This window comes from Oncorhynchus mykiss, chromosome Y (assembly GCF_013265735.2).
Source record: "Oncorhynchus mykiss isolate Arlee chromosome Y, USDA_OmykA_1.1, whole genome shotgun sequence".
In the NCBI taxonomy this organism is placed as follows: Eukaryota; Metazoa; Chordata; class Actinopteri; order Salmoniformes; family Salmonidae; genus Oncorhynchus; species Oncorhynchus mykiss.
In genome coordinates this window covers 29,478,142-29,502,249 of record NC_048593.1, presented here as the reverse complement: position 1 = coordinate 29,502,249, position 24,108 = coordinate 29,478,142, and the positions used below count along the sequence as shown (strand labels likewise).

Here is a 24,108-nt window from a genome sequence, read left to right as displayed (position 1 = left end):
ATCGCTCCCTCACTTTAGTCTTCAGGACGGTGTAGAGAGATCTGATGTGGATCTGATGACTGTGTCTCTGTATCTTTCCTGTCTCTGTCCTGCTCTTTTTCTTGCCTGTGTATTTTAGGAGAGGATCCAAATAATATCTGTGTACAGTAACGTCACAGTCTGTAGCTTATCTCTCATTACCCCTCCTTAGTGCAGCAGTGTAGTGTTCTCTTACTGGCATGCTCTATTCAGTCATTACACACAGGGTGTGTGTGACGTCTCACTGACTCTTCTGTAAAAGCTTTTTTTTTTGCTAGCCAAACCACTGCCTGTGCGTGTCCCAGCTTGTGTTTGTGTGTGTGTGGACAAAAATAGACAGCCGCCCACATATCGTTAGGGAGATGGAGGGAGAGCGATAGAAACAGACTTAATTTGAGAGTGTGGAAGGCTGATGCAAACACATGGGCTCCCACTGAGACCTACTAAAAAGCACACCACAGCAGCCGAACATTTCCACTGTCAGACTACATTTACTGTGTGTGTCTGACTCTGACTGGGTGCTTCCATGCCTTTTGTACGTCAGTGAGTGTAATATGCTACAAAAAACACACATACATAGTATCACTTAAAAAACACACATACATAGTATCACTTAAAAAACACACATGTACTCACAAAACTCTGTTACCACACACTAATGGGAATATTGCCAATGCAGCAGTGTACTGGTTCTACAGTTCTACACCACAACTGTTTTTCTGCATGAAACTAAACATCCATCGTATACAGTACATTTCGCACCCTACTGCAGTTATTTTTTCTGGCTTATTTACGTTTCCCCCTTTTAACACTGCATGTGGCATGGAACTCAAACATAACGTTGGACGCTCTGTCGCAGTTCACGAGAGCTTGTAATTAGGGACTAGGGACTTCATCTCCGTCACAGGATTGTGCTGCCAAAGCTACCGTTACTATGCTACTTTACCATGGAGATTGTTGCTACCACTGCAGCTACTGTACCATGTTAATACTGCTACCACAATACTATCAGCAGTATCTGCTGTCTGCTGTTAGGACTCATAAACAGAACTGGATTTACATAATTTTAAATGGATATTTTAATGGTGGTAAAAGAGAGTTCTCTGTGTTGTTGCTTTGAAATCAGTTTGGCATTGAGCGGCGATGTTACAAGGGAAATGACACACATCAATTTCACTGAGCTTGCTTCAAATTTTCTTGTCACTCAGCAGACACTCTTATCCAGAGCAACTTACAGGAGAAATTAGCATTAAGTGCCTTTCTCATAGGCACATTGACAGATTTGTCACCTAGTCGGCTCGTGGATTCAAACCAGCGACCTTTTGGTTACTGACCCAACGCTCTTAACCGCTAGGCTACTGTACCTGCCACCACAACATCAAACATGTTTAGACAGATTACATCTGTCTCTATCTCTCTACACTTTTGTCTTTACCACCCCCTCAGATTCACTGAGTTGAGAATGTATAGTTTATATCTCAGCATCAGATGTATGTGATGAGAGGTGTATTTTGTATTTCACTGCAGAAAGAGAGAAGACAGGCTGCTGATAGATGGAGAGATAGCTCCCTTAACATGATCACCTTTTCCCTAGATGTCCCCTCTCTCTCTCTCTCTCTCTCTCTCAGTCTCCCCCAGCCACTCGCCCCCACAGTATATGTTAAACAATTAGGGACTACAGAGGGTTATAATTCCTACGCCAGGGAAGAGAACTGGTTAAAGATTAATTACATTCCTCATCTTATATCATACCTCAGATCGGTCTCTCTCTCTGTCTCTCCCTCGGTCTCTCGCTCTCTCTCACAGTAATTATGAGGTGGCTCTGTTTCAGAGTTGTTCCCTAAATCCCTCCTCTCATCTCTTCCGTTAGGTTCTTCCTCTTTGCCTCAGCAGTTCCTCGCTTGCTCTATCATTCTGTCTTCATCTATGAAAAATAAAGAAGTATTGATAAAACAGGGCTTTTGATGTATGACTAACATTTTAGAATGTTTTTGGTGTATAGAAACCATTAATTGTTGAAAGAAAAGCCGTTGCATCTACCCTTAATAAAGGTATGGCTTTTACACTGTTAGCATCAGGCAAACAGGGCAGACAATGTGGGAGAGAATATAAACGCTAAAGAAAAGGAGAGAGCTTTCTAAAGAAAGTGTGGGAAGAGAACAGGGACAGAGAAAAGAGGAGCTAGTGGGAGATTTATCATCGATCTTGGCCATTGAGTATGGCTGACACAGACAGTCTTTTGGGAAAAAGCACCGCTCATAGGACTACGCAAGAGATTTACATTCATTTTTAAATGGAGAAGTACAGAGATAAATATTAGAATTTATTGCCTAATATACACTTTCTCCTAATATACACTTTCTCCTAATATACACTTTCTCCTAATATACACTTTCTCCTCGCTCCCAGTGCCAGAGCAGCCTCCTCCTTGGAAAGGTATCATGTTTTCCAGCTTGCCACTACAATGCACTAGCCTTATGCCCACAGAACAGTAGAATGGCCTCAACCTAGAATGGCCTCAAGCACCATTTCAACCTTTCAATGCTAAAGCCACATTAATACTATAAATCCAGATGTGATGCTTCACTAACTCTGTATTAATGAAATATATATATATATATATATATATATATATATATAGGCTTTGATTTGAAAAGGGCCCAGTTAGGTGATGCAATACAAAGAAGAACATTTCACAGAGGACCAAGAGAAGCATCAGTTTAGATTAATGCTCCTTTAGATTAATAACAATAGTGATAAAACAATAATAACAGTAATAAATATTGCTGCGAGCAGCAATGAACGGGTGTTCACAGGATGACAGAAAGGACATGAGATCTGTTAGATAACAAAGCAAGCACTCTATCATGTAAAATGGCGCCAGAAGAAATGGCAGCAATTTTATGGGTTTTATACAGTTTTATTGTGCTATTATGTGGGGGTTTTTGCATTATTTGTAACTTATTTTCTACATAATGTTTCTGCAACCGTATCTTACGGCAAAAAAAGAGCTTCTGGATATCAGGACAGCGATCACTCATCTCGGATTAGACAAAGAACTTCTGGATATCAGGACAGCGATCACTCACCTCGGATTAGACAAAGAGCTTCTGGATATCAGGACAGCGATCACTCACCTCGGATTAGACAAAGAGCTTCTGGATATCAGGACAGCGATCACTCACCTCGGATTAGACAAAGAGCTTCTGGATATCAGGACAGCGATCACTCACCTCGGATTAGACAAAGAGCTTCTGGATATCAGGACAGCGATCACTCACCTCGGATTAGACAAAGAGCTTCTGGATATCAGGACAGCGATCACTCACCTCGGATTAGACAAAGAGCTTCTGGATATCAGGACAGCGATCACTCACCTCGGATTAGACAAAGAGCTTCTGGATATCAGGACAGCGATCACTCACCTCGGATTAGACAAAGAGCTTCTGGATATCAGGACAGCGATCACTCACCTCGGATTAGACAAAGAGCTTCTGGATATCAGGACAGCGATCACTCACCTCGGATTAGACAAAGAGCTTCTGGATATCAGGACAGCGATCACTCACCTCGGATTAGACAAAGAGCTTCTGGATATCAGGACAGCGATCACTCACCTCGGATTAGACAAAGAGCTTCTGGATATCAGGACAGCGATCACTCACCTCGGATTAGACAAAGAGCTTCTGGATATCAGGACAGCGATCACTCACCTCGGATTAGACAAAGAGCTTCTGGATATCTGGACAGCGATCACTCACCTCGGATTAGACAAAGAGCTTCTGGATATCAGGACAGTGATCACTCACCTCGGATTAGATAAAGAGCTTCTGGATATCAGGACAGCGATCACTCACCTCGGATTAGACAAAGAGCTTCTGGATATCAGGACAGCGATCTCTCACCTCGGATTAGACAAAGAGCTTCTGGATATCAGGACAGAGATCACTCACCTCGGATTAGACAAAGAGCTTCTGGATATCAGGACAGCGATCACTCACCTCGGATTAGACAAAGAGCTTCTGGATATCAGGACAGCGATCACTCACCTCGGATTAGACAAAGAGCTTCTGGATATCAGGACAGAGATCACTCACCTCGGATTAGACAAAGAGCTTCTGGATATCAGGACAGTGATCACTCACCTCGGATTAGATAAAGAGCTTCTGGATATCAGGACAGTGATCACTCACCTCGGATTAGATAAAGAGCTTCTGGATATCAGGACAGCGATCACTCACCTCGGATTAGACAAAGAGCTTCTGGATATCAGGACAGTGATCACTCACCTCGGATTAGACAAAGAGCTTCTGGATATCAGGACAGTGATCACTCACCTCGGATTAGATAAAGAGCTTCTGGATATCAGGACAGAGATCACTCACCTCGGATTAGACAAAGATTTTTTCTACAACAAAGACGACGCACAAGACATTCTCCAAACACCCCACAGGACCGACAACCCTGTTATTTGAAAGAGGAAGTGACGCAGGTACAGAGGACAAAGAGCCGGATGCCTGGTCAGGACCCAGAGAAGGCGACTGGGAAAGCTGCCTTTACCATCAATACTTCTCGCCAACGTGCAATCATTGGACAATAAATTAGACGAGGTACGATCACAAATATCCTACCAACGGGACATCAAAAACTGTAATATCCTATGTTTCACGGAATCGTGGCTGAATGACAACATGGATATTTAGCTAGCGGGATATACGCTGCACTGGCAAGATAAAACAGCACACTCCGGTAAGAGGAGGGGGCGCGGTCTGTGCATTTTTGTAAACATCAGCTCGTGCACGAAATCTAAGGAAGTCTCTAGATTTTGCTCGCCTGAAGTATACTGTATATTGTATAGAGTATATTGTGATAAATTGCAGGCCACACTACTTGCCTAGAGAGTTTTTGTAGTGGCAAATCGGTTCAAATATGACACAACCAAGAACTTTGTGAAAATCAATATAGACTTTTAATACAACAGTATCATAAGCCGGAGCGGTCCGCGGAACACACACACTTTTTCAGAGCCCTCGCTCTGAGTTATACACCTACCATATAAGTCCCTCCCATATGCAAATTAAGTTACATCCCAATCCGTGCTTCCTGCTTGTTCAGCCCAATAACGCCCCCATCTGCTTTCCATTAGATCCTAATGGTGACAAGACCCTTGCTTTGACCCTTCACTCAGCTTAATGCGTTCTCCTGTTTGTGTGTTATCTAGGGTCAGCAGACTATGTGTCTCTTCTGTTTTTAGCATGCTCAGCTATACTAAAAATACTATACATTCCCCTTTCCTGTGGCCTGTGTTCATACCCTGTAATTAACTCCATGTGTCCCTTTTGGTGTCTTTCATCTCCTTTAGCTTTAGGGTGCCTAGCTGTTCTGGTTGCCTTCTCTTCATATGGTTGTCTAAGATCAAACAGACTTGTCTCCTGTGATGTGATTGATGTCTGTAATCCATCAATTGGTCCTTTGGCTGAACCCCCCGTCCTTAGATAACCTCTGATCTTTGTATGTCCAGCTGCCCTAGGTATTGCCCTCTCCCATGGCCCCACTCTGGCTTCCTGTCCTATACAATAGACAATGTACCTTACCAGAATGGCAAATGCATCCCTCTTTTATATAGGACAGTGTATTTATCCATATATGTACCTAATTTCTCCCACATAACCCCCCTCTGGTGCTTTAATAAGCACCAAAAACTTAAAAAGGACATATATGGAACATAATATCAACAGTCGATTATCCCAAAAAATTATTTTTAAATAAAAAATAAAAAATAATTAAAAAATAAAACTTCCTAATCACCTACACCAAACATCTCTAGTATTTCATAAGAGTAAAATATCTAGTTCGGTATAGAAACAAAAAATAATACATTATCTTTTGTTAAAGCATGAGCATGTAAATACATAACCTTGTCTGAGGTTCTCAGCTACGCGAAAAAGAAAAATATATATAATAAAGCAATGACTCAAATAATAAATTGAATATGAGAAAACACTAGGCCTCCATGCAGTTACAAAATAAAATTGACACATCATTCTACATTTAAGCTTTCCACATGATTCTCCCTCTCAGACACCTCTCCAACAACCGTGATACCATCAATACCAACTTCTGTTAGAAGATTAAGGACATGGTCCGTAGACACTTGTAACTGGGATATCCCACTGTTACCTACATGTTTTTAAATATAACCTAGCATTTTAGAAGGCAAAACTAACTTTTAATTAAAAGAAACCAGATATATTCATTGATATACCTATAAAAACATTTGATAAAACATACTAAAACACAAGGCCGTGAGCAAAAGTAGACCTTACATAACACCTCTTGTACTTACTACGGAAATGACCCTTTTTGTGGATATGCATCAGTTGACTTTCTTATGAATTTGGAATGACAGCATAACTGTCCATTTTCATCAGTATAGTGGCCTGGCCTACCCGGCACAGGATCAACTATCACCGGAGTGTCAGCTCTACTTACAAACATCTGTTTAACCGTTGTCTGGATCACAAGTGATTTCACCCAGGGTAAAACACAACAAAATACAATACCCAGAGCCAATAACCCCCCTTCCAGCATAAAGGCCGTCCTAGCAAACATGGCTCCCCATTTCCCCAATGCTAAGTCCAACCAATCCCAAACATGAGAGTCCACCCCAGCATTTTTCTTAACCTTTTCTCTTAAACCTTTAAGTTTAGCCATAGCGATTGCAAGGGATCCATTAGGCACAGTGTTATTGGGAATAAAGGTGCAACAATCATCCCCGAACATAACACAAACTCCACCCTTCTCTGCAAAAAGCCAATTGAGAGCCTGTCTATTTTGGCAAGACATTTTACTGGTATCCTGTACCTATTCCCCCAACGCCGTTAAAGCCAAGTCAGTATAGTTAATGAATCTCTGTTGGTTATAGTATATGTAATTAATCCACTCTAAGTTCTTATTTGATGTTATCCACAAAAATTAAGATTCAAATCCAGATTTAACTTCATCTCTTGCCTTGAACTCCCAACCCAGTCTAATTTAATATGGTTCTGCCTCTAGTGCTCCCTCGAGCAATCCTACATTCTATGTCACACAAGGGAATGTAGTATTTTCTCTGAATATTGAACATTTTATATTTAACGCATTCTTCAAATGATGCAGGTTCAGGTACTATCAAAAGATCAGACAAAGGTGATTTTCTACACAAAATACAATTGTCCCTCCTATGTTTATTTCTGCTGTATACTTAGCCTAATCGTACCACTCATTCTTCACTATTCATTTCATGTGGTGTCCTTGAGTGGTTCAGAGTCTGGTATGTCTGTCTGTCATCTTTGCAATGTTCTTATCTTGAGGTAGGTCATTAAAGTTAGTCAAAAAGTTCAAAATGTCAGTAAAGAACCCTCCTGGTTCGGATGCTTTCTAGCTACCACAGGCTCTCCCTGTTTAGGTATTGGCATAAGACCAATTCTAATGACTGAGGCGCTACTCCCTTCGGTCAATCTTGTTCTCGTTATTTCACCTTCAACTGGTTCAATCTGATTCATGGTGAGCACCCACTCGTCTACTTCTTTGGTTAACGTCAGGTCACATCCCAAATGACTTCTCTCTTCGTTCGATGATATGTCCATCCACCGAATGCAATCTCCGGTAAGGGTTTGATCCTTTTGTCTTCTCTTCTTCTGTTTCAGTTATATGTTGAGGTGGGACAGAGATTCTAACCTTGTCAGTCTTTTTAGGTTGTTTGACTGGTTCCTCTCTTCTCTTCCTGTTTCCACCCTACATCTTGATTGTGCGTGAGTCTGTTGTTGCTATACTAGCGTTCACTGTTACTTCTGTTATGTCAATATCATTGTTCTTCTGTGGCTCTAACTTCAAGTGTCTGTTAAGGAGACAATTCAAGAGCTGAAAAGTCAATTTTGGGGAAATCCCCATTTTCTGTAGCTTGCTGGACTTTTCCTCCTCTTTGCGGGGTCTCTCCTTCTGTTCCTGTGAGGCCTCTCCTCCTCTGTCTTCCCCTGAGGCTCCCTCCTCAGGCCGGACTGTGCTTCCATCTGGAAGGTGACCATTTCAGGGAAGAGATGTTCACATTCTTTAGGCAATACCTCGGGGTCCCACTGTAGAGGGCTTCTGTCCAAGAGGTCTGCCCCAACAGGTATATCATCAGGAGTGGCAGACATGTTACCCCCTCCCACTTCTGGGCTTTCTGGCCATACTGGAGAAAACTTTGGTTGTTTGTCTCTTTTCTTTTCAGGCTCTTTTTCCCTGGTTGGTTCTTCTGAGTGTGTTAGCTGATGCACTCGTTGTATCTGGTCTGCCATTTTCTTGATTCCTCCCCGGCGCTTTGATCGATTCCGCTGCTCCTGCTCCCTCCGGGGTCCCTTCTGGTGAATCAGCATCCTCTGTGTCCTCATCTCTGTATGGTTGTGTCCTTCTCTCCGTCGGGACTCGGGTGCAGTGGTTTAGATGATACCACGTCTTGCTTCCTTTCACTTGGACGGTCGTGTTTGTGGCTGTTGCCACCTCGTAGGGTCCTTCCCTCCTCGGCTGATCCCACTTCCTTCGGAACACTCAAACGTAGACTCGATCTCCTGGTATCACTGGGAGAGATCCTTCTGGTCCCCTTGGATCATCAGATGTGGAACCTCTCATCCTGGTTCAGATTTCTGCCTTCTTTCTATGGGGCATTCATACTTAGAGACTTATGGCCTCTGTTCTATGATTACACCATACATTCTCTTACTTCCATCACTCATCACACAAACTGACATTCCAGCTGAAGCTGGAGAACCCTTCTCCATCTGGTTTCCTAAACATAAGACTTGGAAAACAAAGGACAAAACATAACAGTATTGACAATGTTATATGTTATGCATGACTGTATTCATGAATACTGAAATCTGAGACCATGACAATTCCCACTCTCTCTTCACCTGACTCTATGCCTCCAGGATACTTTTCTGCTGGACTCCACAAAAATGGAGGCCCTAATTGGCTTCCTCGTGCTTTCATCCAGTCTTCCCCTTTCGGCCGCAGGTTCTGAGAGGTGTTCCCAAACCATGTCATTTTTTACTTAGTTCCCCATCTGCTCTGTTTCAACTGATAAACATGTGCATAACCTTAATCAACATTATTCCTTCTTAAAGTAATTCAACACAGAATGAGCTTCCACATTGAGCCTTCAACATGTGGTTTAGAGTACAACTACCCTAACATATATCCTTATTCACATGATACATTATCAAATAAAACAAATAACCCCCAAACTCAACCCAGTATGTCTACAGTAGAATCTAGTCTCTCTCTCCCTCTCTTTTGTTTTGTTTCACGTCCTCTGTCATGGTGTTTTCAAGCTCACCCATTATTCAGCTGGACCTTACTTCTTGTGAAACTTATGCACCCATCATAGAGAGACATGACAATCTTTACCACTGCAGGTGCTGTAAGAAGTATATCCCCAGCCCGGTGTATCTTGATGTACACTCAGTTTCCAGAATTCAGCCCATGCCCTTCCATCTGGCGTCTTTTCCTGGGAACATACATACTAACTCATGGGTTATTTCCTGACAACAGACTTTCTTCTGAGAGCAAGATCACTAAATCTTAATTTTTAAATAACAGCCCTATGTAAACATTCTGTCTTAAATACCTGGCCTCTTGCCACAAAAATATTCATAATGATAGCCAAATTATGGTCCCTACCGTAACTGCTGCAAGAATAACATGTAATCAGTCAAGTGTCTTCCAGTTGAAAGAATATCCAATCCTAACAAAACTAAATCCTAAGCTTCTTAAACTTTTGCTCTAGTGTTCAAAATGCCACTACTTATCACTTTTACCATAATCTAGGTATGTGTAATGTTCTATTTACTTTTAGAATTGTCCCTATATTTTTACAAAACCAACTGTCCTTCCTTTTCTGTGAATTATCTTGTCTATCAATATACACTGTTTCTAGAAATAACACCCCCCTCTTGTTACCATAACCTTCATATATGAGCCCCCAATGTAGTTACAGTTTTTCTAACCCATAACACATAAGTCACTACTCCTAATTTCCTTCCATAGTTTGATACATACTTAAACATTCTCAAATCATTTTTAGTCAATATATATCAGTCCCTCCTCAGGAAAAATATACACTCTTATTTTCCTCAAACCAAAAATAAATTGACCAAACAAGAAAAATGGTAAAGTAAATTATAATGACTGCATATTTGCAATAAATTACCACTATTTGTAATGTCTTCTTCATCCTTGGGTGTTATCACACAACAGACTATACTTTTTATTCAATGACTTATGTCATTCCAATGTATCACTCCAATTACTATGATATTGTAAAATAAAAGAAACAAAAACCTTTAATTTAATATTCTGCTAGTTCTGTCAATCAACCTGTCTCAGGATTAGTTTCCAGAGCTTCCCTAGGCCTAATAAATTTAAACAGTCCTATATCCAAAACATAACTAAATGTTGTTTATAAATTTCACACCCACTTGGTGTTATGATAGTCTCTCCCAAGCATGAATGCATTCTGACATTACATTTCCATGATAACTCCCTTATTCTACTGGCGATCTCTCAGATGAGTTACAGATTATGTAGTTATCATCATAACCCTTGCAGAAACCCCCACTCCAATAACCTATTTGGAGTAACTGTTATCCCTTGTTTACATATATTTCCATTTTATATGTAGAATGAACAAAGCACATTTTGTATTTACCCAAAGACCATAACCCCAGGGAACTGATATGTTCTCCTATAACCCCATGTTAAATAAAAATAAACCTATTTGAATAACTAGTCAATTCAAGATTACAACTTCATCTTTTTCCCAAGGAAATAATGGAATTTCAAAGTGATTCTACACTTTGAACAGAAACTGGTGTTTCTCAATCATTTTATAATTAAATCCCACCTATTCCAAAAATTTCTAGTGAAGTTGATCAGTCTTCACGGGAAATTCTTAGAGTTCAGGGCATTCGACACCATTATAATGTTTTCACTCTTTTTTCTTTAGAAACATCTTAACCACACTTTCAAAAGCACTTCCATCCTTCTGCATACCCAATTTGAAACCGAACTGAAAAACCCATTGAAAATGTAACCCCTTTTTTCTGGAAAAGAAATGTACATTTCGTTAACATTCACCATGCCACCCTCTAAATCAGCAAGCCAACAGTAACACACATACTAAAATCCCCTCACTTATCCCGAGCATGCGATAAAAGCTCCAGCCATGCACAGAACGCACAATTCCCCCCTGCTCGGCCATCTGTATCAGAAATTGAATACACCCATACTCTACAATTTGCTTTTCTTCTAACTATTTTTACCACGCTTGTGATTTTTCATATACGTTTATTTTCCGTATTTTGACGCTAATAACAACTTCTCCACGCATTTTATCACCACTGAAACCGCCATTTTAATGCAAAACGACTCCGAGTGGGGCTATTTGTAAATTACATCGGTACCTTACTATAAGTTAGGTAAAACGTGATCTAGTACGTATTTCATCACATAAACTGTACTCTCTATGAACCACTTTTTGATCAATCAGAGACTATACACCGCTTGGTGAAAACTTCATTCGTACTAACCTTAGAACGATCAGTTGTTGTTCTTTTAAAACGGGTGTAAATTCCTGTATTTCTGCATTCTCTACTATCGCATTCCAGTGTCATCTTACACTAATTTTCCCCCACACTAGTTAGCCCTGCTCTACAACTTCTTACACTTCCCCCATCGTAATGTATTTCTGATGATATAATGTTAATTAACATTAAAACGCTGGTAAGTTAAGCTTCTTGTTATGGTTGTATGTGATCGTTCCAATTCATTATTTTATTTATCCTGTTTACCGGGTAATGTTGCCCTACATTGTAGCAAACCGCTCCTTCATATTCAAATCGAATTGGTAGAATTAACGTGCGCTTCTTTCAGCGACTCTATGGCTTTATTAAATTTCGCTATCTCTATATTCCAGGGAGAAACAGTCCATTTGTTTCCATGCCACTATTTATTTTTCCTAAACTCTCCCATCGCATTATATACTTTATTTACTATTTTCCAAGGTAGATCTACCCTACTTTCTCAAATAATAATTTATTAGTCACATCACTTAATACCTCCTATTAAAACCTACTCTATAATGTCTACAACTGTATTACTGAATACTACAGAAGCCTTAATGTCTTATTCTAGTACAGCACCTCAAATATCACTGTGTTTTTATCTTTGCTTATACTATTACTTTAACTTTATTCAATGTATTAAATCCTATTTCATATAATTTTCCTTCTAATTCAGCTTATTTATAATGTCTGCACTTTCTTATCTCTTTATTTATCCGCTTGCTATATTCTCTCTTAGCCTATTTTACTGTTTAATTCCTGAGGCTATTTTTAAATTGCAGCCTCCTATTTCGTTTACAGGGCTCGTGATATTTTTAATGTGTTCTAGACTTCTATTTTCATGCAATTCTCACTTTTGCCTAGATTTATTTTAACCAGTATATTTTAGTTTATCTGTATATTTTTAAGTTATTTCTTCCTACTTCGCATCCGTTTTATACTATCCATGCCTTGTTTAATACCTCTTTTTAACACCTATTGTAATTTTTACAATGGTCTTTTAACTCATTATCCAGTCAATGTTTTATGCTTATGTATAACTTATCTTGCCCAATATTTATCGATTTCGTTCCTCTTCCCAGTGAGAGTTAAATGCGCTCTCTTTCTCAAATTTCACTTAGTTAACTGTCAGAGAGGCCTGCGCATTCCCAGTTGGTCACAGACACACAGCCTGTTCTTCCTCTTCTTTCTAATCTGCTCATTCATCACAAATAATTATATTACAGCATTCATTCAATCCTTTTGTCTTTACCTAAAAACAAAACAGTTTATTACCTAACTTAATTCACTTCCTCTACATAAGCTGGTATTATCCTATAGGATTTTTCACGCATACTCTTCGTTTTTACCTAAAAACGACCTATAGTTTATCCCCTAGTTTAATACACTTCCTCTACATAAACTGGTATTATCCTATAGGATTTTTACGACATGACGAGACTACTGTCTAATCGGATCAGCTTGTCTTCATATCCTATTCATCCACCCCGTATTGATCTTTATTCTACGTTAGAGCAATATCGTGGCGCGACCTACTGATTTATAAACCCCCGTTTAGCTAGACGGAGCGTTTTATATTCGCAGGATTTCCTTTTTCAGTTGAACGTCGCACAATCAGGCCAGCGTTCTTTCTGTGTTTTAAATATTCACCCGTACAGACCTTCATTTCAAAGCGGTAGCCATGTGTATTTATTTTCTAAATACTCATCCGTACAGACCTTTTCCTTGAAGCGGTAGCCATGAATGTTTATCTATCTACTTATCAATAAAGTAGCCTACCCATTCAGTCCTTCAGCTAAATATTTTGAAGCGGTATCGCAGGATTACTTATCAATAAAGTAACCTACCCATTCAGACCTTCTGGTAAATATTTTTGAAGCGGTATCGCAGGACTTCTATAACTACGTATTTTATTCAAACCTTATAAGCAGATAGCTGTAACCCTGTGCCCAATCCCAGCCCCAACATGCCAGAATAACACACCCTACACCAGCGAAGTTCACAGCTCCCACCTACTTACTCACTAGACATGCATGCACATTCATTATACAATTTCCAAGCTTACACACATGCATGCAAATTCATTGAATTTCAAAAAGTTCTTTCGTTTCTATAGTTTTTAGGAAATTTGAGAGAGAGAGACCTACTTGACGCTCCTCTTGCTGAGGCAGGATCTCTGAAGCGATCTACGCAAACATTTCACTGTTGTCTTACCTTAGCTGGGTGGCCACCCTTGTTTGCCCAGATCGTCCAAAGATCCCGCTGCCAGCCAAGAACGTTATTCAGTCCCTAATTCTCCTGGCAAGCTCGCCAATTATGTAGTGGCAAATCGGTTCAAATATGACACAACCAAGAACTTTGTGAAAATCAATATAGACTTTTAATACAACAGTATCATAAGCCGGAGCGGTCCGCGGAACACACACACTTTTTCAGAGCCCTCGCTCTGAGTTATACACCTACCATATAAGTCCCTCCCATATGCAAATTAAGTTACATCCCAATCCGTGCTTCCTGCTTGTTCAGCCCAATAACGCCCCCATCTGCTTTCCATTAGATCCTAATGGTGACAAGACCCTTGCTTTGACCCTTCACTCAGCTTAATGCGTTCTCCTGTTTGTGTGTTATCTAGGGTCAGCAGACTATGTGTCTCTTCTGTTTTTAGCATGCTCAGCTATACTAAAAATACTATACATTCCCCTTTCCTGTGGCCTGTGTTCATACCCTGTAATTAACTCCATGTGTCCCTTTTGGTGTCTTTCATCTCCTTTAGCTTTAGGGTGCCTAGCTGTTCTGGTTGCCTTCTCTTCATATGGTTGTCTAAGATCAAACAGACTTGTCTCCTGTGATGTGATTGATGTCTGTAATCCATCAATTGGTCCTTTGGCTGAACCCCCCGTCCTTAGATAACCTCTGATCTTTGTATGTCCAGCTGCCCTAGGTATTGCCCTCTCCCATGGCCCCACTCTGGCTTCCTGTCCTATACAATAGACAATGTACCTTACCAGAATGGCAAATGCATCCCTCTTTTATATAGGACAGTGTATTTATCCATATATGTACCTAATTTCTCCCACATTTTCAACTATACTTTTCGTGGCTGTTTATTTACCACCACAGTCAGATGCTGGCACTAAGACCGCACTCAGTCAGCTGTATCAGGAAATAAGCAAACAGGAAACCACTCACCCAGAGGCGGCGCTCCTAGTGGCCGGAGACTTTAATGCAGGGAAACTTAAATCAGTTTTACCAAATTTCTGTTAAATGTGCAACCAGAGGGAAAAAAATTCTAGATCACCTGTACTCCACACACAGAGACGCGTACAAAGCTCTACCTCGCCCTCCATTTGATAAATCCGACCTCAACTCTATCCTCCTGATTCCTGCTTACCAGCTAAATTTAAAGCAGGAAGCACCAGTGACTCGGTGTATAAAAACAATGGTCAGATGAAGCAGATGCTAAACTACAGGACTGTTTTGCTATCACAGACTGGAACATGTTCCGGGATTCTTCCGATGGCATTGAGGAGTACACCACATCAGTCACTGGCTTTATCAATAAGTGCATTGAGGACGTCGTCCCCACAGTGACTGTGGGTACATACCCCAACCAGAAGCCATGGATTACAGGCAACATTCGCACTAAGCTAAAGGGTAGAGCTGTCGCTTTCAATGTGTGGGACTCGAACCCGGAAGCTTACAAGAAATCCTGCTATGCCCTGCGATGAACCATCAAACAGGCAAAGCTTCAATAAAGGGCTAAGATTGACTCATACTACACCGGCACCGACACTTGTCTTATGTGGCAGGGCTTGCAAACTATTACAGACTACAAAGGGAAGCACAGCCGCGAGCTGCCCAGTGACACGAGCCTACCAGACGAGCTAAATCACTTCTATGCTCGCTTCGAGGCAAGCAACACTAAGGCATGCATGAGAGCATCAGCTGTTCCGAACGACTGTGTGATCACGCTCTCCGTAGCCGACGTGAATAAGACCTTTAAACAGGTCAACATACACAAGGCTGCAGGGCCAGACGGATTACCAGGAAGTGTGCTCCGGGCATGTGCTGACCAACCGGCAGGTGTCTTCACTGACATTTTCAACATGTCCCTGATTGAGTCTGTAATACCAACATGTTTCAAGCAGACCACCATAGTCCCTGTGCCCAAGAACACAAAGGCAACCTGCCTAAATGACTACAGACCTGTAGCACTCATGTCCGTAGCACTCACGTCCGTAGCCATGAAGTGCTTTGAAAGGTTGGTAATGGCTCACATCATCACCATTATCCCAGAAACCCTAGACCCACTCCAATTTGCATACCACCCAAACAGATCCACAGATGATGCAATCTCTTTTGCACTCCACACTGCCCTTTCCCACCTGGACAAAAGGAACACTTATATGAGAATGCTATTCATTGACTACAGCTCAGTGTTCAACACCGTAGTACCCTCAAAGCTCATCACTAAGCTAAGGATCCTGGGACTAAACACCTTCCTCTGCAACTGGATCCTGGACTTCCTGACGGGCCACCCCCAGGTGGTGAGGGTAGGTAGCAGCACATCTGCCACGCTGATCCTCAACACTGGAGCTCCACAGGGATGCATGCTCAGTCCCCTCCTGTACTCCCTGTTCATCCATGACTGCATGGCCAGGCTCGACTCCAACACCATCATTAAGTTTGCAGACGACACAACAGTGGTAGGCCTGATCACAGACAACGACGAGACAGCCTATAGCGAGGAGGTCAGAGACCTGGCCGTGTGGTGCCAGGACAACAACCTCTCCCTCAACATAACCAAGACAAAGGAGATGATTGTGGACTACAGGAAAAGGAGGACCGAGCACGCCCCCTTTCTCATCGACGGGGCTGTAGTGGAGTAGATTGAGAGCTTCAAGTTCCTCGGTGTCCACATCAACAACAAACTAGAATGGTCCAAACACACCAAGACAGTCGTGAAGAGGGCACGACAAAGCCTATTCCCCCTCAGGAAACTAAAAAGATTTGGCATGGGTCCTGAGATCCTCAAAAGGTTCTACAGCTGCAACATCGAGAGCATCCTGACTGGTTGCATCACAGCCTGGTACGGCAATTGCTCGGCCTCTGACCGCAAGGTTTATCATATATGCATAGTCACTTTAACTATACATTCATGTACATACTACCTCAATTGGGCCGACCAACCAGTGCTCCCGCACATTGGCAAACCGGGCTGCATTGCGTCCCGCCACCCACCAACCCCTCTTTTACGCTACTGCTACTCTCTGTTCATCATATATGCATAGTCACTTTAACCATATCTACATTTACATACTACCTCAATCAGCCTGACTAGACGGTGTCTGTATGTAGCTTCGCTACTTTTATAGCCTCGCTACTGTATATAGCCTGTCTTTTTACTATTGTTTTATTTCTTTACTTTCCTATTGTTTACCTAATACATTTTTGCACTATTGGTTAGAGCCTGTAAGTAAGCATTTCACTGTAAGCTTTTGTATTTGGCGCAAATGACAAATTAACTTTGATTTGATTTGATCTATCTTTCTTTATGCGCAATCAGTTACAATGCTTATCTTTCAGTACCACAAGAATGACGCAAGTGAAGTTTAGTCTAGTGCTGTAGGTTGGTTACCTCTGAATGCAGCAGGTAATCATTTCTAAAGTCATTATTTCATCTATTGAGTTTATGTCGAAAGCATTCCACAGAGATGCTGGTCAATGTTGACTCCAATGATTCCCACAGTTGTGTGAATTTGGCTGGATGTTTTTTGGGCGGTGGACCATTGTTAATATACACGGGAAACTGTTGAGCGTGAAAAACAGCGTTACAGTTCTTAATCCTCCTTTAATCTGTCTCCTCCCCATCATCTACACTGATGGAAGTGGATTTAACAAGTGACATCAATAAGGGATCATAGCTTTCACCTGGAATCACCTGGTCAGTCGATGTCATGGAAAGAGCAGGTGTCCTTAATGTTTTGTACACTCAGTGTATACCAATTATGGTATAAATTTGACTAATGGTCTATGTTAAGATTTGTTAAATATTTTCAGCGTTACTTTGAATGCAGCTACTAATCTTTCTCAAATTCATTAGAGGCTTATTCATTGAGTCTATATACCAAATCTGTAGTCAATTTGACTTATGGTTCATGTGAAGAATATTTGCAAAGTATTTTTATCATTTGCAAATGTGCTAACGTGCATCTATGGGTACAGTGTGGACTTATTTGAATGAAGTAAAAAAAGATATCTCTCAAAGCCATTAAATGAGTCAAAATAATGACTCTAAATACAAAATATGAAGGGAATCTGACATAAGATTCATGAGGATGTCATGGATCCCTCTGGAACTTTCATTACACACACCTGGCCCCTATTCCCACTGATTGTATTTGTATATATGTGCCCTTATTGTTACAATGTCCGTTGGTGCGTGTGAGTACCTGCTTTGCGTGCACACCATGCATGCGGCGACGAAGGCCGAGACATCAGAACCATGGTGGACAACCAGAAGCGTTGACGGAGGAAAGCCAGGGTTCGATGAGTACCAGGATGACAGGTAAGCCTGGAGGTAATTCCAGGACCTGAGACCAGACCAAATCAGGAACAAACAACCGGTTAGTCGGGCCCCCCAGGGTTTGACTGAGAATGCTGTGCCTTACGGACCAGAGCCTCAATTCCCCAAACAACAGAAGCTGCCAAACAAGAGGCAGGGAGGATGGTCTCAGATTCAGAGGGAGTGACAGTGGAACTGTACAGACGGGATAGAGCGTCCGGCTTCTTGTTTTTTGACCCTGGGCGGTAGGAGATGGTGAAATTGAACTAGGTAAATAACAGAGCGAAACGAGCTTGCCTTGGGTTGAGCTGCTTGGCAGTGCTGAGGTATTCTAAATTCTTATGATCCGTTCATACCATAAATGGAAGTTCCGCCCCTTTCAGCCAATGTCTCCACTCCGCCAGAGCCATCTTAATAGCTAGGAGTTTCCGGTTCCCAACATAATAGTTTCTCTCCGCAGAGTTAAGACGATGGGACATGTTCCTGGACGGATCACTGGGAAAGAACTACCCCTAATCCCACGTCGGAAGCATTAACCTCAACCACAAACTGACGAGTCGGGTCAAGATAGATGAGGATGGGAGCAGTCGTAAATCGCTGCTTTAGATCCCCAAAAGCCTTGTCCGCTGCTGGAGACCATGTGAACAGTACCTTGGGAGAGGTGAGTGCAGAGAGGGGAGCCGCCACGTTGCTGTAGTCCCAAAGGAAGCGGCGATAGAAATGTGCAAATCCCAGGAACCATTGTAGCTGCACCCTGGACGTGGGCTGGGGCCAATCCACCACTGCTCTCACCTTCTCCGGATCCATCTGAACATTCCCCTCAGCAATAATGTATCCCAGAATGGAGATAGTGGAGCGATGGAACTCACACTTCTCAGCCTTTACAAACAACTGATTCTCCAGGAGGCACTGAAGGACCTGTCGAACATGGAGAATGTGTTCCTGGGCAGAACGAGAGAAAACAAGGTAGACAAAAACAAAACGATTCAAGATGTCCCGGAGCACATCGCTGACCAGGGCCTGGAAGACAGCGGCGCATTGTTGAGTCCAAACGGCATAACCAGGTACTCATAGTGTCCACTGGCATTGTTGAAAGCTGTCTTGCACTCATCTCCTTCGCTTATCCGCAAAAGGTGGTTAGCATTTCGAAGGTCCAGTTTGGAAAATATAGTAGCCACCCTGGAGAGGTTCAAAAGCTGAAGAGAGGAGTGGTACCAATTTTTAATCGTAATGTCATTGAGGCCCCGTTAATCAATACATGGACGCAGGGTCTTGTCCTTCTTCCCCACAAAGAAGAATCATGCGCTGGCAGGAGAGGCCGAAGGGCGAATGCTCCCAACAGCCAGTGAGTCCTCAATGTACTCCTCCATGGCCTTGGTGTCCGGACCAGACAGAGAATATAGCCGGTCTCGAGGCGGTGTGGTGCCCGGAAGGAGGTCAATAGCACAATCGTAAGGACGATGTGGAGGAAGGGAGGTAGCGCGAGCCTTGCTGAAAAACCTCCAGAAAAACCTCCGAGACCGTACTTAACCCTGTAGGCAGACATTTCGGAGAAGGCTGTGCCGCCTTTAGGCAGTATGAATGGAAGAACGAGCTCCAACCCAGGATGGAACCCGTAGTACAGTTAATATGTGTGTTGTGCTTCTGGAGCCAAGAAAAACCCAAAACAACAGGTATGTGAGGGGACTCAATGAGGAGCTGAATTGACTCACAGTGATTTCCAGATACCCGCATATTAATGAGAACTGTGCTGTGTGTGACTCTACCAATGGAGTGGCCGTCTAGTGCCCTGGCATCCATGGGAACAGAGAGGAGTTGAGTAGGGAAACTGAGTTCTGATACCAGGGTAGTGTCCATGAAACTCTCATCTGCCCCAGAGTCAGTAAGCACCCGGAGAGACTTAGACTGGTCTCCCCACAGCAAGCTCACATAAAAAGGAGTTTGGGTAATGGGACTTAGAGGGTTCCCAGTCAGACTCACCAGAGTACTTGTACCTACATACAGGAAAAGGGGGCCAGCTTTCCTTTTGTTCTCTCTAATCATCACTCCTCTGGGATTCTGGAGCTCCTTTTCATCAGCCACCCAGAAGCACATTGAGAAAGTGATTCAGATGCCGTGGGCTGCAGGTGAACCCATACTGCAGCTCGTCACTCACAACCATTCCTCAGGGACACAAATCCACAGACACAATGGCTCTGGTTTGATGAGACAATAATTCATCAAACAAACTGTTACCAACATATTAAAATAACAATGAATTACATATTTTCATTAACCTTACTTTGATAAGTCAATTCATACAATTTCATTTTTCCACCAGAAGATATAGTCCGGACCAAAATTTGTTTGTAAGTTCTTTTGGCCATGTTGCTACAGATGTGACCAAGACGCTAATTATTTTTGCATAGTTGCTATGCAAAAGGACTCATTGTCCGTTATAAACAAAATGGTTGCTATGCAGGCTGGATAACGTTCTTGTCACTTGCTAGTTTGCAAGCCAACTTCAGTTAACTGTAAATAAATAAATAAATAAGGTCCTTTTTGATCTGTCTCACACCAAAATGGTTGCTGTTTGTCATCAGTCTTTAACATGGTGCCACATGTGTCAGGGGCTACAGTCCATTACAGATTACAAAGGAAGACCCAGCAGTGATCTGTTTTTTAATTAATAAAAAAAAAAATTTTTTTGCTTTGTGATTGTGGGGTATTGTGTGTAGATTGATGAGGGAAATAACAATATAATCACTAGTACTCCAGTACGGCTTGCCGTGCGGTAGCAGAGAGAACAATCTATGACTTGAGTGGCTGGAGTATTTGACCATTTTTAGGGCCTCCCCTGACACCGCCTGGTATAGAGGTCCTGGATGGCAGGGAGTTCGGCCCCAGTGATGTACTGGACCATACGGACTACCCTCTATAGCGTCTTGCGGTCGGATGCCGAGCAGTTGCCTGAGGGGGAAGAGGCATTGTTGTGCCCTCTTCACAACTGTGTTGGTGTGTTTGGACCATGATAGGTCCTTAGTGATGTGGACACCGGGGAACTTGAAGCTCTCAACCCGCTCCACTGCAGCCCTGTTGATGTGAATGGGGGCGTGTTCGGCTCTCTCTTTCCTGTAATCCGTGATAAGCTCCTTTGTTTGATTTGATTTGATTTGGATTTCTTTTAGTCCCCATTTGGACTAATCTTCCAAGAGTCCTTAAACATTCAAATACAATTTATAATATAAACACACTTTCACATATAACACACTATTACAAACATACATAATACACTAGCATAATGACCCAATAAATACTCAATCTAAAAAAAAAATGATTCTTCATCTACTATAATCCCACAACATTTCTATATACTATATTTAAATTGTTTTAAAATAATGTTTACATTTATATATTGAAAGGTTTCTAGTTTACTCAGTTAATTTATTCAATTTCTGTATTGCTCTAAATCGAAATGTTCTTTTGCCTATTTCTGTTTTCTGTCTGGATAACGCATGGTGGACAATCTATTCTTAGTATTTATGGAATGTCTGTCTCTTACCAACTGAAAACTGTTGTGAATGGAACTTGGCCGTTTTAAATGATATATTATAAAATAAAATAAGCATGTTTTTTTCAATTACCTTGTTCGATTGATGACCAACCAAGAACACTGCGCATGACTGCAACAGAAGAACCATATCTCCACCTTAAAACAATCCTTGCTGCTTTATTCTGTGCATTCTGCAGCCTCCTAACTTCACTAGATGATGCATTTCCTTTGTTTTGCTGACGTTGAGGTTGTTGTCTTGGCACGACACTGCCAGGTCTCTGACCTCCTTCCTATAGGCTGTCTCATTGTCCTCGGTGATCAGCAGTGCTTCATTTGAGCTGGATCCTGCCGGAACACTATCCGGTGCCTCTCCGTTTTGGACTGTTTTGTTCCGGAACCTATTTGGCCGGATCAGGTACCTCTCGTCTTCGTTAATTCTCCTGCCCCTACAAAACAAATGTATGTGATTTGGGTTGAGCCGGCCCAGGTTTATCATTTGCCAACATTGTAACCTATGTTTGTGTGAGAACGCGCCAGTATCTCTTACATAACTAGAATGAGATTCACTTTCTATGATCTCTCTCTATCTCTCTGCTCTGAAAGACATGAGCCTGCAACTCTCATCTCTCCAGCGTTGCCCTTCATCATATATTTCCTTATAGAATCAATAGCCTCGCGAAGGTTTCTGAAGGAACTGCAGCACCCCTGATGAATTGAAATACATTTGCCATATGTATAGAATTATTGCTGTATGTTCAGAAATAAATGAAATAATTCAGAATAGCCTACTACACCATGAGAAGGCCTATAATTTATCCACAGAGGATCAATAGCTTATTTTAAAAAAGCCTAGCTTGTAGCCCAATAACAAGGAATGGCCTACAGTCGGGAACGTGCCGCAAATCTGCGATGAAAGAACAGCACGCAGGCAAAACAGGCCTTTCGCAATATTTAAAATAAAATCAAGGGAAAACACAGGTTGGAATGCAAATGGCTCCTGCTACCAAAATATTTGATCAATTTCCAAATTTAGAGCGAGAGAGATAGCGGCCATCACTAGCGAGTGAGTTGTGCATCATTGGGTGAGTCAGTGAAACTGGAAAGCATTTTTAGGACTATAATTTCTTCCTCATATTGTAGCCTACAATATGTCTCCACACACCTAGCCTAGGCTATTGATGGATTCAAGACAAGGATGTTTTTATCAGTTCGTCAGTGTCAAAGTAGCCTGATATTTCAATCATTTGTGTTGTATTATTAAAAAAGATTCCGCCAAAGTCTCCAGTCATGCAAAATGATGTAGAATTGCATGAAATACGTTTATAAAAGGCCACATTTTTCCCGGACCCTAGGCTACTACTGCTCTATGCCACTACGCAGATGCGATGATATACATGCAATGCTTTATTCAAAAGGTTTTTTTTCTTATGCGTTTTGGTCCTCAGAACTCCCCAGGTCACCCCCCTCTCGGCTCACTTTTTGTTCCGGCACCTCCAGATTTACAAATTAAGCACTGATGATCAGGCCTACCACCATCGTGTTGTCGGGAAAAATTTATGATGGTGTTGAAATCGTGTGCGGCCAAGTAGTGGTGGGTGAACAGTGTGTACAGGAGGGGACTGAGCACGCAATACTGAGGGACCCCCGTGTTGAAGGTCAGCGTGGCAGATGTGTCACCACCTGGAGGTGGCTCGTCAGGAAGTCCAGGATCCAGTTGCAGAGGGAGGTGTCCCAGGCACCCACGACTGCATGGCCACGCACTACTCCAACACCATCATCAAGTTTGCTGATGATGCGACGGTGGTAGGCCTGATCACCGGCGACGATGAGACTAGTGACCTGGCAGTGTGGTGCCCAGGACAACAACCTCTCCGTCAACGTCAGTAAGACCAAGGAGCTGATCATGGACTACAGCAGTGGTCACCAACCTTTTCTGAGTCAAGATCACTTTCGCAGACAAAAAGCAAGCAAAGATCTACTGCTCAGATTTGTTTTTAAACATGACTTACATTTTTTTTTTTACATTGACCTAATAAAAACAGTTCTGCAGGAATGAGGTTTGTGCAGTAGGCTTAATACATTATCACAGCAGATTGGCTATATCATTGGCATACCAATATTGTTCTTATTAGACCATATTATATTTCAAAACTCAAGCTTTGATTACAAAATAGATCAGTTGGTGTAGCACTTGCGAGGCACAGCTGAGCATAAATTGAAATAATTTGCAAATAATTTGCTTTTTTATATGACTGGACTGATGGTACCTGCATTTGATGGTCATGGTGCTTTCAAGACAAGGTCAAGTCATGACGTCAGTAATCTTCAGGTCGGAGCTCTAGAAAGACGCCGAC

General features: G+C 42.0%; 1 protein-coding gene and 1 long non-coding RNA gene across 2 annotated transcripts in view; one reads left to right on the top strand and one right to left on the bottom strand.

Moving 5' to 3' along the window:
- LOC110509404 (sodium/calcium exchanger 1) overlaps window positions 1-24,108 on the top strand; it is a 79,993-nt gene that overhangs the window by 40,322 nt on the left and 15,563 nt on the right. The window lies entirely within an intron of this gene.
- LOC118945365 lies at window positions 4,965-14,742 on the bottom strand. Its single transcript, XR_005040535.1, has 2 exons — window positions 8,949-14,742; window positions 4,965-8,836 (listed from the first exon to the last, which is right to left on the bottom strand). It is a non-coding gene; the product is annotated as an uncharacterized LOC118945365 (long non-coding RNA).